The sequence below is a fragment of the Hyperoodon ampullatus genome (assembly GCF_949752795.1).
Source record: "Hyperoodon ampullatus genome assembly, chromosome: 11".
Taxonomy (NCBI): domain Eukaryota; kingdom Metazoa; phylum Chordata; class Mammalia; order Artiodactyla; family Ziphiidae; genus Hyperoodon; species Hyperoodon ampullatus.
Window position 1 is genome coordinate 30,430,927 of NC_136924.1, and position 16,999 is coordinate 30,447,925.

The window sequence follows — 16,999 nt, forward strand, 5'->3', positions numbered from 1 at the left end:
AAGGGAACAAAAGTAAAATACAAGTGGGGCTACATCAAACTAAAAAGCACCTAGACAGCAAAAGAAACCAACAAAATGAAATGAAGAGGCAATCTACAGAATGGGAGCAAATATTTGCAAATTATATATCTGATAAGGGGGTAAGATCCAAAATGTATAAAGAACTCATATAACTCAACAGCAAAAACCACTCAGTTTAAATATGGATAGAGGATATGAAAAGATATTTTTCCAAAGAAGACATACAGAAGCCACAGGTACATGAAAAGGTACTGAACATTACTAATCGTCAGGTAAATGCAAGTCAAAACCACATCACATGTCACCTCACACCTGCTGGAATAGCTATTAATCAAAAACACAAGAAATAATGTGTTGGCAAAGATCTGGAAAGAAGGGAACCCTTGTGCACTGTTAGTGGGAGTGCAAATTGGTGGAGCTACTAAGGAAAATGGATGGAGGTTCCTGAGAAAATTAAAAATATCACTAACATATGATCCAGCAATTCTACTTCTAGGTATTCATTTGAAGGAAATGAAAACACTAAAACAGATACATGAACCACCAGTGTTCACTGCAGCATTACTTAAATAGCCAAGACATGGAAACAACCCAAGTGTCTGTCAATGGATGAATAAAGAAAATGCGGGGACTTCCCTGGTGGTGCAGTTGTTAAGAATCCACCTGCCAATGCAGAGGACATGGGTTCGATCCCTGGTCTGGGAAGATCCCACATGCAGTGGAGCAACTAAGCCCGTGCGCCACAACTACTGAGCCTGCGCTCTAGAGCCCACACGCCTAGAGGCCGTGCTCTGCAACAAGAGAAGCCACCGCAATGAGAAGCCCGCACACTACAACGAAGAGTAGCACCCACTTGCCGCAACTAGAGAAACCCCGCGTGCAGCAATGAAGACCCAACAGCAAAAAATAAAAATAAAATTTAAAAAATGTGGTACACACACACACACACACACACAATGAGTCATAAAAAAGAAGGAACTCTTGCCATTTGTAACAGCATGGATATACCTTGAGGGCATTATGCTAAGTAAGTCAGAGAAAGACAAATATTGAACTGTATGATCTCACTTCTGTGTGGAATCCAAAACAAAAACTCCACTACCACCCAAGCTCATAGCTATAGAGAACAGACTGGTGGTTGCCAGAGGTGGGGAGAGTGGGTGAAATGGGTAAAGGGAGTCAAAAGATATAAACTTCCAACTCTAAAATTAAGTCCTGGCGATGTAATGTATAGCACAGTGACTATAGTTAATAATACTGAATTATGTATTTGAAAGTTGCTAAGAGTAAGTTTTTAAAGCTCTCATCACAAAAATTTGTGTGGAGTGATGTTAACTAGACTTATTGTAATAATTTCACAGTATATACAAAATCTAATCATTATGTTGTACACCTGAAACTAATGTTATATGTCAGTTTTATCTCAATTTTTTTAAAAAAGGAGAGAATGGGGGCTTCCCTGGTGGCGCAGTGGTTGAGAGTGTGCCTGTCAATGCAGGGGACACAGGTTCATGCCCCGGTCTGGGAGGATCCCACATGCCGCGGAGCGGCTGGGCCTGTGAGCCATGGCTGCTGGGCCTGCGCGTCCGGAGCCTGTGCTCCGCAACGGGAGAGGCCACAACAGTGAGAGGCCCGCGTACCACAAAAAAAAAAAAAAAAAAAAAAAAAAAAGGAGAGAATGTAAAACAAAAAGTAAAGATGTGCCCCCTCAGGCAAAAGACTAAGACAAAATATATCTTAATTGCCTCTGTCATAGCCAAAGTATATCACTTCTACCAAATGTTCTATTTCTCCTAACACAACTTCCTCTCCTCCAGAATGAATTAAATATAACAAAAAGAAATACTATGACTATATTAAAATCAAAGTAGTGACTCATAAATATGGTTTCCTAGAACTCTATGGTAGGTTAATTGGGAGTACTCTCTGAAACAAGACCTGTAAGGAAAGAGAGATGCAGAATTATGTGAAGGGCTAAGTTGAACTGATAGGAACTTTCCACAGATGTCCCATTCAGATCTCTAGCCCTAAAGCTGAAATGACCCTCCACAGAAGTCCTAAACTGAGGCACTGTCACTGAGCCTTTACCTGTACACCAACCAGTCATTTGGTTTAGACTGCCTGCAGGAATGAGCAGGCATTGTCTCCCTGGGCAAGGCAACTGCCATAAGCTGAGAGCCATCTCCAGAGAAAAATTCAGCTGTGAGCAGTCAGAGGCCAGCACCTCTGGAAAGAGCTTGTTATTTGTGAAAGGGATTCTGGGTGGTACATCCCAGCATCTACTACACCGTTCAACATCTATTTCCACAAATGCCAGACTAAGAAATACAGATCATAGAAAATCCCAAGGAACTAAGTCATTGAAATATTGCAGCAATAGCCAGGAGAAAACAAACTGAGAAAGTTGTACCCGATTTGAGGACTATTTTTTTTCTCGAGGAACATGTGCGGATTACAGAAAGGTAGCTAAAGGCCTGAAAAGCCAAGCATACAATTTTTTTTTTCTTTTTTAACAGTGAAGTGCTAGTGGGAAACAACTGGTAGTGAGAGGCATCAAGTAGGTAGGTGGTGCTTGAATAACCGCCCAAGGCTTTGAGTTGACCTAGAAGTAATGACTAACCAGAAACTGTTCCTCCCACAAACAGACTGAAGGCCAGTTTTGAATCATCTGAATTATAATTCATTAATGTAATCCAGGATTGCTAATACCCTTACCTGCCTACCAAAATGACAAATCATTTGGAAGATAGAGGAAGATAGCATCATATGGGACCACACATATTTATTATAGTTTGATATGTAATAATCAGGGCATAAAAATAACCAGATACAGAAGGAAACAAAACATAACTGAAAACCGGAAAAAAAAAAACAGACAATAGAAAGAAACACACAAGAGATCCAAATAAAGGAGTTATTGGAAACAGATTTTGCAATAACTGTCTTTAATATGGTCAAGGAAACTTAAAAATGGAGAATCTTGGCCAAGAACTAGAAATTATATTTAAAATATAGAACCTAGACCTGAAATACATAATAATAGAAATGACAAACTCCATAAATGGCCTTAACAACAGATTAGATGTAACTGAAAAGAGATTCTCTAGAAGTAGAGGAGAAAAAGAAGAGAAAAATGGGACAGAAGCAATATATATGCAAAATTATTGGCTAAAAGTTTTCCAAGAAGAATGACACCAAATTAATGACTTATCAAATGACAGATTTGAAGGCACCAGTAACCCCATGCAGAATATACCCCAAAAAACCATATCTAAGCACATTATGGTAAAGTGCTGAAAACTATAGCAAAGGCTAAGGCACAACCATAGTGAGGCAGGGAGGAGAATTTAAAGGAGCAACAACTCACCTTACAGATGAATTCATAACAAAAATAATGGAAGCTGGAGGATAATAGAAGTATATAGTCCAGGTACTGAAAGAAAATAGCAGCCATATTTGAATTCTACACCTAGCAAAATGATTCTTCAAGAACAAAAGTGGAAGTTATTTTCAAATAAAAAACCCAGGGAACTTCCTGTCAGGAGGCCCACACTAGAATAAATGCAAGAGGCAAATACACAAAAGTTAAATAATTCTGTGACAAAGAGAAATTGAATCTAAAGAATGAAAAGTGCCTGTAAAGTATTGGTCAACACGTTTTTATTATAATTTTTGATATGAATAATCAGGGCATAAAAATAATCAGATAAACAAAAAAACATAAGTGAAAACAAAAAAACAATAGAAAGTGCTGAAAGAAGATAGTAGCCAAACTTGAATTCTATACCTAGCAAAAATGTCCTTCAAGAACCGTAAGGTGTTTCCTGATCACTATAACCTAAAATGGGCGTTGGTGAGTTTTCCAAAAAATAGCCAGATAGTAAACATTCTGGATAGTTAGCTAGCTGCATCTGTCACAACACTCAACTCAGCTGTAGCACAAAAGTAGCCACAGACAATACATAAATGGACATTAAAAAGTGAGAGAGAGAAAAGGGAGACTGTTCTTTCATTTTCAAATACTGAATGCCTATTCTGTATCTAGTGCCGTTCAGGCATGGGGAGATTCAGTGTGAATAAGAAAAGTCTTTGCTCTCCACCTAATGGGACAATTCTAATTACAGGTTTTCTTCCTATCAAAAGTGAATTTTAGCAAGCAGTAAAAATTAGTTTGATTTATGAGACCCAATCCTAACTTGATAGAATAAGAGCTATCAGTTCAAGAACCATTAATATTTCCTGTTTAATTCATGAATATGACTTCAATCATTTCAGTGTGAATCCTGCAGAATATCACTCCAAGTCAGACACTGGTATAAAGGTACAGCAACTTGGGTTCACCAAAATCTCTCTAGAACGGACAGCAGGCTGAAGGACGGAGTAACTATTTTGGTTTTCTTTGTTTTGATTTGGCTTTTAATTCAATATCAAAACCAGCCCCAGATTAGTGACAGCTAGAGGCAGCCTTCTAATAGGTTTAAACTCAATAGTTAATTTTCTCTCAAATTTTGTATTCTCCTGTAAAGAATAGCTATAAAAAATGCATCTTTCCTGGACTTCTCAGGAAAAGTTAGGTATAAAAAGTAAAGAGGGCTTCCCTGGTGGCGCAGCAGTTAAGAATCCACCTGCCAATTCAGGGGACACAGGTTCGAGCCCTGGTCTGGGAAGATCCCACATGCCGCGCAGCAACTAAGCCCATGTGCCACAACTACGGAGCCTGCGCTCTAGAGCCCGCGAGCCACAACTACTGAGCCCGCATGCCACAACTACTGAAGCCCATGCACCTAAGCCGGTGCTCCGCAACTAGAGAAGCCATCGCAATGAGAAGCCCCTCAAGGAAGAGCAGCCCCCACTTGCCACAACTAGAGAAAGCCCACGTGCAGCAACGACCCAACGCAGCCAAAAAAAAAAAAAAAAAGAATTTCACTGTTTTATATAGACATATGGCTCTGCCTAAATATACATATAACTCATATTATTATACATATTAATATGTATAAGAATTAATATTTAACACATTTTTGACCGGAGATGTATTACAGCCACAGGCATTAGTTTCTGCAAAAATCAGCCACTCAATAATTTGTTAATACTTATAAAAATTTTAAATGGTAAAATAAGGGTGACATTCCTATTTCCAACTTGGAAAGTACTAGGTCTGATGAATGCTAAGCAAGGAGGTGCATTCAGAGCCAAGAGAAGTGCCTCTGAAGCTATTCCTTAGAGTAGATCTGGACACCTGGGATCAAAGAACTGGCCTAGGCTCGCAGTTGCTGCCAAAAGCCAGCACAGGCAGTGGGTGAGACATCTGAGCAGACAGGCAACAGAGGCAGTCACACCCAGGAGACTGGGGAACATGGGGATTCAAATACAAGTCAGGATCGTAGATTTAAAAGGAAGCTCAATTGTGCCACGTGGACTGAGAAAAAAATTCCAATTGTTTCCTACCATAGGGATATACCACTCTTAAGTGTGGATAGATCTGAGCCCAAAGATTAGTGGCCTAGAGAGAGTGCCTATCTGGAATGGAAAGTGGGAAAACGAGATGTAGCATTATTTTCATCATTGGTGGTTTGTTGGTGATTGGTGTTTTCATTAGGTAGTACGTGGAAATGCTATGGGGTTGATCCTGTCTGTCAAAGTGAAAAATCAATACTAACTTAAAAAAAAAAAACCTAGATATAGGTAGGCTCCAGCTAATTATATATCAGAATTCAAATTCACTGAGACCAATTATTTTAAAAGCAGAATCAACTTATTTTGCTGGGGGGACGCATTACACAGGAGTAATCATCAGGCCTAAACTGTTCAGGACAACCCCAACTGTACGTTGTAAAGTTCATTACATCTTAAAGCTCATGTTATAAACATGACATCTTAAAGGTAGTACATACTTTTTTTTTCTGGTCTTTTCAAGACAAGTAAAGTAATAAAACAGAAAGAAATATAATGTCAGAGCAAACATCCAGAATGTGGGTTTCAAAAATAACTCTGTTTCCATTTCTAGCTATGACAAATTAGTTTGTTATGCTCTTCCACTGAAAACAAGAAAGGCTGAACAGAACACATGCAACATCTATTTGAAGTCATTGGAGAGTTTCTAAGGCACCCGAGACTTGAGGGGCAAAGATCCTGGGAAAAGAGACCTGTAGAGAAGCAACCTAGGCTGGTTTTCTTCTCAAGCATTTACTAATTTTTATGTTGTATGAGGTGAGAAACTAAAAGGGAAAAAAATGTAGGTGAAAAGTACAGCAGAGCATTCAGCAGTCTCACAATGCTAAAAAAACAAAAATTGAACTTAAGGACCTCAAGGAGGGAGGTTTCCAAACACTTCAGGCTCTTATTGTGACCCCTAGACTAGAAGTTGACGTGAACCAGACACAGAGCCAGCTTTATAAAATCAGAAGCCCAGCCTTGAATAAGATCAGTTCTTGACTGGATTGAGATGTTCCTGCTCTAGTTGTTTGCTAGAGAATATGGTGAATCCTCTATGGAAGTGGATAATTTCACCCACAGCTTCCAGTTTTTCATATACAATCTCCAGCATCCCATCAAAAATTACCAAGCATAGGGACTTCCCTGGCGGTCCAGTGGTTAAGTCTCCATGCTTCCACTGCAGGGGGCACAGGTCTGATCCCTGGTTGGGGAACTAATATCCCGCATGCCGCTCAGCGTGGCCAAAAAAAAAATTAACAAGCATACTAGGAAATAGGACCAAAAGAGAAATGGACCTGAAAGGAATTCATAAAATTGACTTCTACTGGACATGGACTTCGAAACAGCCAAGATTGATACATCCCAGAAAAGAGAAAACAAGATTGACTATGTCACCAGAAAACTGAAATCTGTAAAGAATTAAATGAGAATTCTAGAACTGATATATTATTAAATAGGGAATTTTATGTATGGGATTAATGAAAATTAGACACAGGTGAGGAAGGATTAGTGAACTTGAGGGTAGGTCAACAGTAAATATCCAGGCTAAGTACAAAGAGAAAAAAGTATTTTTTTAAAATCATAAGATACATATTGGACGTGGTACAAAAGTCTAAACTACATGTAATTGGAATCTGAGAATTGAATGAGAGAGAGTGATATTCAAAGAGATTATAGCTGAGAATTTTTCCCAAACTGATGAAAGGCATCAAGCCAATAAGCACTTGTGGAAAAATGCTCAACATCACTGGCCATGAGGGAAATACAAAATAGAAATACAGTAAGATACCTCTTCATACCCACTAGAAAGGTTATAATTAAAAATACAAGTGTTGGTGAGGATATGGAGAAACTGAAACCTTTATATATAACTAGTAGGAATGGAAAGTGATGCAGCCACTTTGGGAAACAGTTTGGCAGTTTCTTAAAAAGTTAAACATAAATTTACCATGCAAACCTCCTAGGTATATACACAAGAGAAATAAAAATATATCCAGACAAAGACTTGTGTGCAAATGCTCAGCAGCATTATTCATAATAGCCAAAAAGTGGAAATAATCCAAATGTCTATCAACTGGTGAATGAATAGACAAGATGTGGTATATCCATACAACAGAATTCTATTCTGCAATAAACAAGAATGAACTACTGACACATGCTGCAACACGAGTGGGCCTTTAAAACACACTAAATGAAAGAAGCCAGACACAAGGGACCACATATTGTATGAATTGCATTTACATTATCAGAAAAGGCAAATCTATAGAGACAGTGGAATGATAATTTCCTGGGACTAGGGGTGAGAATGGGAATGACTGCAAATGGACACAATGGATCTTTCTGGGGTGATGGAAATATTTTAAAATGAGATTGTGGCAATGGTTGCACACCTCTGAACATACTAGAAACCATTAAATTGTACATTTTAAATGGATGTATTTTATGGTAAGTAAATTACCCTCAATAAAGCTGTTTTTTAAAAAGATGAAATAAAGACATTTTAAGACAGAATGTCTTAAAACTGGGAAAATTCATTATCTTTAGACCTACATTAAACTTAAAAATGAAAAATGATCTCAGATGGGAACATGGAAATGCAAGAAAGAATAATGATCAATACAGATAAATTTAAATAAATATTATTTTGTAAAACAACAATAATAATCTTGTGTAGAATGTAAGATGTCTGTAAAATTAAAATGCCTGACAATAATATAAAAGGCTGGAAAGAGACAAATAGAGTAAGGTATTCTACAATACCTACATTCTTTTAAGAGCAATAAAAGTACTAATTGATATTACACTCTAATAAGTTAAAGATGCACGTTGTAATTTCTAGACTAACTACTAAAAGAATAAAGAACATACAGAACCAAAACGGGGGAGGAGGAATGAATAATAAATACTTGATTAATCCAAAAGGAGAGAAAAAGGAATACCGAATGGAATAAATAGAAAACAAATTGTAAGATGGAAGATTTAAACCCAAATATATCCATAAGTATAATATATATAAATGATCTAAGTAATTAAGGGCAGATTATCCGAATATGTAAAAAACAAAACATAACTGTATGCCGCTTACAAGAGCCACACTTAAACATAAGGATACAGAAAAGTCAAAAGTCCTCAAAGAGTGGAAAAATATACACTATGCAAATATCAAGATTAATGTGATGCAGCCATTTTAGTATCAAAATAGACTTTAAGGAAAGACATTATAAAGACAGGGTCCTTTTTACAATGATAAAAGGATCAATCCAACACAAAAATACATTTCTAAATTTTTAAACATCCAGAAACATATCTCCAAAATACATAAAGCAAAAAGGACGACTAAAAGGAGAAAGACAAATCTACAATCAGAGTGAAGATGTTTAATATACCTTTCTCAGTAACTGATACAACAAGCAGACAAAAAATTCAGTATGAGGCCTAGTTAACATGATTATCGAGTTGACTTGTTATTCATAGAACACTGTACCCAAGAAAAGCAGAACATACATTCTTTTCATATGGAACATTTTCCAAAATTGACTATATGCAGGGCCCTAAAGCAAGTTTCAACAAATTTTAAAGAACTGAAATTATTCAGTGTGTTCTCTGATCATCATGGAATTAAGCTATAGAAATCAATTAGAAAACATCAACTAGAAAATTCCTGAGAATTTGGAAATTAAGACATTCATTTATAAATGACCCATGGGTCAAAGGAGGAAGCACAACAGAAACTAGAAATGAAAATTTAACAATTTAACAATGAAAAACAATGAAAGTCTAACATAAAAAAATAGGATGTAACTAAAGCTATATTGAGAAGATGATTTATAGCCTTAAAAGCATATTAGAAAAGAAATAAAATCAGTTATTCAAGCAGCCATCTTAAGAAGAAAAAGAATAGCAATTTAAACCTGAAAATGTAGACAGAAGGAAGTAAGAGTAGAAAGTAATGTCACAGAGACAGACATACAATACAGAAAATCATCAAAGCAAAAAACTGGTTCTTTAGAATACTAAGAAAGCTGATAAACCCAGGAGCAATACTGATAACAAAAGACACACACAAGTTATCAACACCAGGAACAAAAAAGAGGTCATTGTTACAGATCCTAGAGACAAATAATTAATAAGATATGAACTTTATGTGACTAAATTTACACATGTATTTAAGATGGAAAACTTCCTAGAAAAACATAACTTACCAGAACTGATACAAGAAAAAATAGAAAATATGAATACTGAAACACACTTAATATTCATATCAAACTGCCTGATAGACACATAAGCTAAGTCAGAGAACCATGGAGTTATCCCTGACTGCCCTGAAAGAATTTCTTCCCTCTTGTAGCCCATAAGGCGGACACAAGTGATAAACCAGAAGCAGTCTGATGCTGCAGGTTACTGACTTACAACACAGGTTGAATTCATAGCTTCAGCAGATTTCTTAAGTGAAAATTACAGTATTTGGGGGTAAAAGTGCAATACTGAAAAGTAGAACGGTAATATTTGAGAGGATACTAATAACTCCAATCACCCCCAAACCCCAAAGATTTCCCTTGTCAACAGAAGCAGCTCCTCCTCCACTATCTAATGAGAATGGCTTTGACTTTCTTGAATACCCTGTAATGACCACACCAAAATAAAATTCCAATTCCCCTCATTTACCAGTCCTACTACCTCCTACTGCCTCTAACCTATGACTAAGACAAACCCTCAAATTCTGTATAATTCCAAAGACAAACCTTGGAAAAGAAAGCTTATATATTAACAGAATTATAAGAATTTCCCAACTCTTGAGGAATATGTGTCCAAAGGATTCTGAGGATGCTGGACCAGGAAGGAGAAACATAATTTAGATGAAACTGAATTTATTGTTTTGGGCACATTTCAATTCAAGTGGTCACAGGTGATGATCTAACTCATGTTCCAACCATGGGGGCCACGTACAATTTTGTACCCCATCCTCTAACAGTAGCTGGATCCTCAGTGCCTTGAAACCCAGCCTGGTCAGACAGCTAATGCAAGACCCCATTTCCTGTGGATCTATTTCCTGTAATATTTCTGGATACCAATTACTTGGATCAGCATTCTTATTTTCAGAAAACAGAATCCCCTCAAGCTAGTTGAAGCAAAAAGAATTTATTATGCAGTATAGATAGCTCATAGAATCACTGAAAAGGTTTCAAATGGAGTCCAGGCTGAATTCTAGGAATGACTCCCAATCCCATACCACAGAAGTCAGCTTGCAAGGTACAGTGCTGCTTCTACAATCAGGAGGCTACCTGCCACACCAGAAAGCCTCCATCCACACAGCCACCAGCTCCAAAACCACATCAGCCTTGGTAAGATCCAAGCCTGCATAATAAATACACGCCTCAGGCCCCGCTTGTCCCCACATAACTCACTTCCGAATCAAAGTCTCACACAAGTGCATCTGATCAGAGAAACTTTGGTTTTGTTTGGAACCTTAGCCTTAAAGGAGTCTGGGAAGCAGGCATCCTTTTTCATAACAACGTTGTATTGCTCAGTATGAATGTGCCATAATTTATTCAACATTTCCTTTCTGGAAGACACTTAGGTTTCTTCTGTCTTCTCTGTTAAAAACACTGATGTATACCTTCATCCTAACTACACACCTGTAAGAAAGGACTATGATCCTGAATATATCTTTTTTTTTTTTTTTTTGCATGTGTGTATGCTTCTGGGCTTGAGATTGAATTTCCTGGTCATGAGCCATTGTTTTTTCATCTCCCTCCCCTACACTTTATCTCCCTCCTCTACCCCCCTTAAAGTCTAACATGTTCCTTTCCCAAAGAGAACAAATATATACTGAATGAATGGGTCATCCTGCTTTTCTTTTGCCTCAAAATACTACTTGCATTTGGGAATTTCAGATGCAAAATAGCCTGGCTCACTTTCTTTTTGCTACAGCATATCTGGGTCAGGCATCTTGAAAAAGTCCCTAACAGAATATTATGTCATCTCCCACGCTTTTGACTAATTCATTTTTCATAGCTGAGTGCCAGTTGTCTGTAACCAATTAAGAGCAATGGCCCATAATGGTGCTCTCTGCTTATAAAAATGCATTTCACAACCCCAAGCACAAATATACAACTAGTAGAGGTAGCAGTGTGATGCACCCTGAAATGAGGTGTCAGAACAGCAGCATGTGGAGTCACGTGGAAGAGAACCCTGGAGGAGAAGTATTTGCATACATTTTTAAATGTACTTTTTAAAAAGTGCTCCCACAGGGAGATCAGCTCGGTGCTTTGTGACCGCCTGGAGGGGTGGGATGGGGAGGGTGGGAGGGAGGGAGATGCATGAGGGAGGGGATGTGGGAACAGATGTATATGTATGACTGATTCACTTTGTTATAAATCAGAAACTAATAAAAAAAAAAAAAAAAAAGAAGAAAAAAATAAATAAATAAAAATAAAAAAATAAAAAGTGCTCCCAGGCAGCAAAGTACTGAATATGAAATGTGGAACATCTTTATTTTTCTGAACTTCATTTTCAATAACCAAAAAATGGGGGTAAAATCTACTTTTATAATGCTCTACGAGGATTAAACAAATGTTAAACTAAAATATACTACTGCTGTTACAAACGATATCTGCAAATAAATGTATCACAAATGTCCTAGAACATGTTAGCTAAGAAGGGCTGGAAGTTGTCTACTGACCAGTGATAGATCAGTCAAGAAGGAAATTTTCCCAAAGTTAGTACCCTTCTCCCTAAGTGATTTTCTCTCCTCATTCTGGCCATTAACAGAGCTTGATGTTTGTCCTACCCCAAAGCCCAACTCCAGCCTGTGCCTCAGCAAGTAGGTAGCAGCACGAAGGGCGTGGAGGGTGGAGAGGGCTGCTGCAGCAGGGGAGAAAACAAAAACCAAAGCATGCTTTCCACAGGCTCCCTAATTTGTGTATATAAATATGTTTTGTCTAAATAGAATAATTTAAATGTTCTGTGTGACTGCCTTTAAAGACTTGTAGCCTGCCTATATGCCATGGTGAGATCCCAATTTTAGCCAGGCCACTATTGAAGAATCAATAAAGCTTGGTGGGCTACGCGTAGACTGCCACTTACCAGCCATGTAACTGTGTGCCAATTACTTAACCTCTCTTGCACCTCTGTTTCTTCTTTATACTAGGGATCATCACAAGTCTACTGTGCAGGTTAAATGTGTTATTTAGAAAACATTTAGAACAATGTCTGCCACAAGTAAACACTACCAATGCAATTAAAGATAATCAAAAAGCAGCTATTGATTTGGTAAACTAGTCATTCTAAAATTTTTAGCCCTGGGACTTCCCTGGTGGTCCAGTGGTTAAGAATTCGCCTTCCTTGGGGACTTCCCTGGCAGTCGAGTGATTAAGACTTTGCTTTCCAATGCAGGGGACATGGGTTTGACCCCTGGTCGGGGAACTAAAATCCCACATGCTGCGGGGCAACTAAGCCCGCATGCTCTAGAGCCCGCGCGTCACAACTAGGAAGAAGCCCACATGCCACAACGAAGATCCTGCACGCCCGCAACTAAGACCCAGTGCAGCCAAATAAATATTTTTAAAAATAAATAAATAAAAATAAAATTTTTAGCCCTGTTATCTCAAATGTATTGCCCCAGCCTTATTTGACTACACCACAGATCCAGGATTGTTTTATCCACTTTTCCTTACTATTCTTCTCTTAGTATGACATTTTCACTCCTGCTCCTAGATTTTACTACTTCTTGTACCTGTAACACTTGCCATGGTCTGGCTTACCTTGGGTATAGGTGTCTGCATCTGCATCTTGTGGGGTCTCCAACGTTTAAGACTCCTGTGGACTGCTTCAGGATCACCTGGGGAGCCCAGGAGGCTCATCAGTAGGCCTGGGGCTGACCTGGACACCTGACTTTTCTCATTTCCTCAGGTGATCCAGCTGTGCATTCAGATCTCTGCAAAATTTTGAGTTTCCAGAGGACAAGGGCATAAGTTCTAACCATTTTTCTGTTCCTTTATGATGCCTTAATCTGTGCCAGCACTCAGTAAGTGTTTTGGGGGTTTTTTTGGTTTTGTTTTTCGTTTTTGCCAATAAATGGTTTTTGAAAGAAAGTGGTCCTTGTTGGAGGATGACATAGGCCTGGGGGCTTCATGACTGTCAAGTGTGTATATGCAAGAAAAGCAAAGGAACAAAAACATAGCTGAGGAGCAATTCTATCCTTTCAGCAGTCCAGAAATCTGCCAGTGGCAAAACACACCACTACAGATTGTTACTGCCATTATGTTGCTCACGATTTGTAAAACTGAGGTTAAACTGTAATCACTACTCTGGAAGCTGCTCCTCTATGAAGCAATCATCATAAAGACAGTCTATTCAGTTGGACAGTATTTGGTTTGCCAGGGCTGTCACAACAAAGTACCACAGACTGGGGGTGCTTAAACAAGAGAAATTAATTTTCTCACAGTTCTGGAGGCCAGAAGTCCAAGGTCAAGGGGTCAGCAGAGTTTCTTCCGAGGCCTCTCTCCTTGGCTTGCAGATAGCAATCTTCTCCCTGGGTCTTCACGTGATCTTCCCCCTGGGTCTCTGTTCAAATTTCCTCTTCTATAAGAGACCAGTCATACAGGATTAAGGTATGCCCTAAGAACTTCATTTTAGCCTAATCACTCCTTTGCAGACCTTATCTCCAAATATACTCACATTCTGAGGTATTGGGGTTAGAATTTCAATATATGAATTTTGAAGGAACACAATTCTGCCCATAACAGATGATATCATTTATATACCTGAAGTTATGTTTTTGAGTGTTTGACTCTAAGATGCAGCTTGGTGATCAGGTAATACAAGTTTACATACTTAATAAGGGGCTGATAGCTCTGGCAATGTTTATGTTCCTCAGGACACACTAGGAAGTGTGAATATAGGTCAATAGGCTGAAAAGGCTGAAGCACACTAGATCCTGTCACCTCTTTGCCCTCTGACGTACGGAGGAACTCAGCACACACGCAAAACTGCAACTCGCCTTTTAAGGAAGGAAACAGCAAACATACATATACTGATCTACAAGAAGACTGCAAACTAAATAGTTTCTAGGCTTTGGCCTTGAAAATTCAAGTCATGCCAGTTTTACTTGTCTTACTAAAATCTAGGACTTCTTGGGTCATGAATAGCCGTATTTTAAGGATAGAAATCTGTGCTAGGATAATCTAAAACTAAAGAATATTAGCCAGTGCTCACTGTATGTTGAGCACTGTGCCAGCCCTTTACATGAATTAACATCAAATACTATGAAATGGGAACTCTTAGTAGTAGTCTCTGCTTACAGTTAAGTAAAAAGAGGCACAGAGAGGTTACATAACTTGACTAAGCTTCCAAACCATCGTGCAGCAACGCCCAGATTGGAGAACATTCAGCAGGGCTACAGAGCCCACACGCATAATATCCTGCCTCTGAATGTGACCATTTACCCAACAGCAGAATGATCCCAGCAGCAGCAACAGATGAGGCCACCTGCAATGGGTAAGGAAGGTTCAGAGTAATATCTTGTTAAAGGGGCAGCTACTAATTTACTCATCTTGTGAGAATGACTTATAATGTGTCACTTAAGTCTAAGAGGTTAAAAAAAAAAAAAAAATGGAAGACACAGTTGTAAAGCAAGCAACGGCTACATTTTCACCTAAACTATTTCCCAGAATTCCTCTTTTACTGTTTTACATAAGGTTTAACTATCTTGGGCAGCACTTCAACTAGCACCTGGAAATGAAGAAATTTAACCCAGCATGAGCCAGAGTTAAAGGGAGAAAGGGTGTTTGTAGTTCTAGCACCGATGGTTTCCTGGGGACAGGAGTCGCTGCCACCAGGATGCCTTTACCAGCTCAAAAGGCTGAGCTGAGTTGCCTCAGTCCCACCAGAGCTCCCTGATGAAGCCTTCATGACCCAGTGTTGAGAGCCACCTCTAACCACCATACCTCACCAACTCCCTCAACTGTAGACCTGTAGTTCTCCAAGGAGACAGCAAAGTAAAGGCACTACCTGAGGAAGGAAGAGGGCAGGGATGAGAGCTGGAAACGCAGGAGCATCGTTTATCTAAGCACTGTTATGCAGAAGCATGCAAAAATATGATTTCAAAGCCACAGTACTTAGGAAATACTTTCTCCGCTTCTGACCTTAACAAAAACTCAAGTTGTACCTCATTTTCCCCTAAAAAGACTCGTTCCTCTCCCTCCACAAAATGAGATTACAAGAGGAATCGTATTTTTTAAAAAGTTTTTATTTTAATCCTTCCTAGAGGAATACAGATTTGAATGAAATACATTCATTCCATAAATACATTAGCAGCAAAACCTTCCCACCAAGGTTCTCTCTACTCCAGCCCCGAGGTCGTGCCTTAGAGCAGGACAGCATGTTCCATCAACCGTCAACTTCAAGATGTGTTTGCTTCTTGCTGAAAGCAGGAGATGCATGAGAGAGACAAGGTGAAAAGATCAGATGGGTAGATGAATTAAGCTGGGACCCTGAAAACACACCCTCGTGGTGACCATTTAACCTTCTGCACTTCCCAAATCCTTTGGCATCCACCATGCTTAACTGATGAGGTCCTTCACTGCAGACAACTGGGAAGGCCTAACCTTGCACGTGCATCAATATGTCATCTGTCATTCTGAGTTGGCAACATTTTAATGGTGTCTTGATCCTTTTCATAGGGTAAGCTAGATAGGAAGGATCATTCCCTCCTTCCTTCCATGGGCCAAGGTACCACTTTGCCAGCTGAGTCCACATGTCCTTGTTATCAGGAGACAATGCAGCAGGCATTACTTGGCTTGCTACACCCCCAGATCCCCTTCGTCGAGGTGCTGGAGGCTTCACTGGAGACAGAGACATGTCTAAACCTACAAAGACCTCTAAGGAACAACCACCAGATCTCTTACCCCAGCTTCCATCACAGCTAGTTTCTTGGACAGTGGCCCAGGCATCTCTCCTTTTCTTCTCTCCATCAGTGCCTACTGCCTGGCTGCTCCCTTTTTTATCTGCCCTCTAGGTATCTGCTGAAATTTTGGGAAGCAAGATCTACCCTGAACTCCCAAGCAGCCAGAAGAGATTAAGGTAGGTGGTGCTTTAAACTTGTTAGCTGCAGTCAAGAGTAACAAGCTTACGTTGTTATATTCCAATCCATTCTGGTATGAGCTTAAGTCACAAGTCTGCATAAAACAAAACACCAGAACCATAATCAGGATGACTGTAAGGCAGGGACCAAGTTTAGAGTGCTACCAAATCAGTGGGTTGGGAGAAAAATGGAATAATGAAAGAATTTAAAATAAATCTGATTTGTTTGGGCAGAGAGCAGCTCTGACTCAGGCATAAATGTATCACCCAATTATGTAAATAAAGAATAGATCTCAAAAGTTGACACCTTCCTCCCCATACGCCACTTAAAAATAGGATACATGCTCTTTTCTCAATCTTTCTTAAAGTGTTTTCAATAGGATACTCTTCTATAAGTGCTTTATCCGTTCCCATTTAGTCTGTTTTGACTGTTGGCTGGAAGGAAATCAGAAATTATTTT

The 16,999-nt window shown here is 39.0% G+C and overlaps 1 long non-coding RNA gene across 1 annotated transcript; it reads right to left on the reverse strand.

The window, feature by feature from the left end:
* Window positions 1–15,690: 15,690 nt before the first annotated feature.
* LOC307060970 lies at window positions 15,691–16,857 on the reverse strand. Its single transcript, XR_013811165.1, has 2 exons — window positions 16,365–16,857; window positions 15,691–15,880 (listed from the first exon to the last, which is right to left on the reverse strand). It is a non-coding gene; the product is annotated as an uncharacterized lncRNA (long non-coding RNA).
* Window positions 16,858–16,999: the final 142 nt, after the last annotated feature.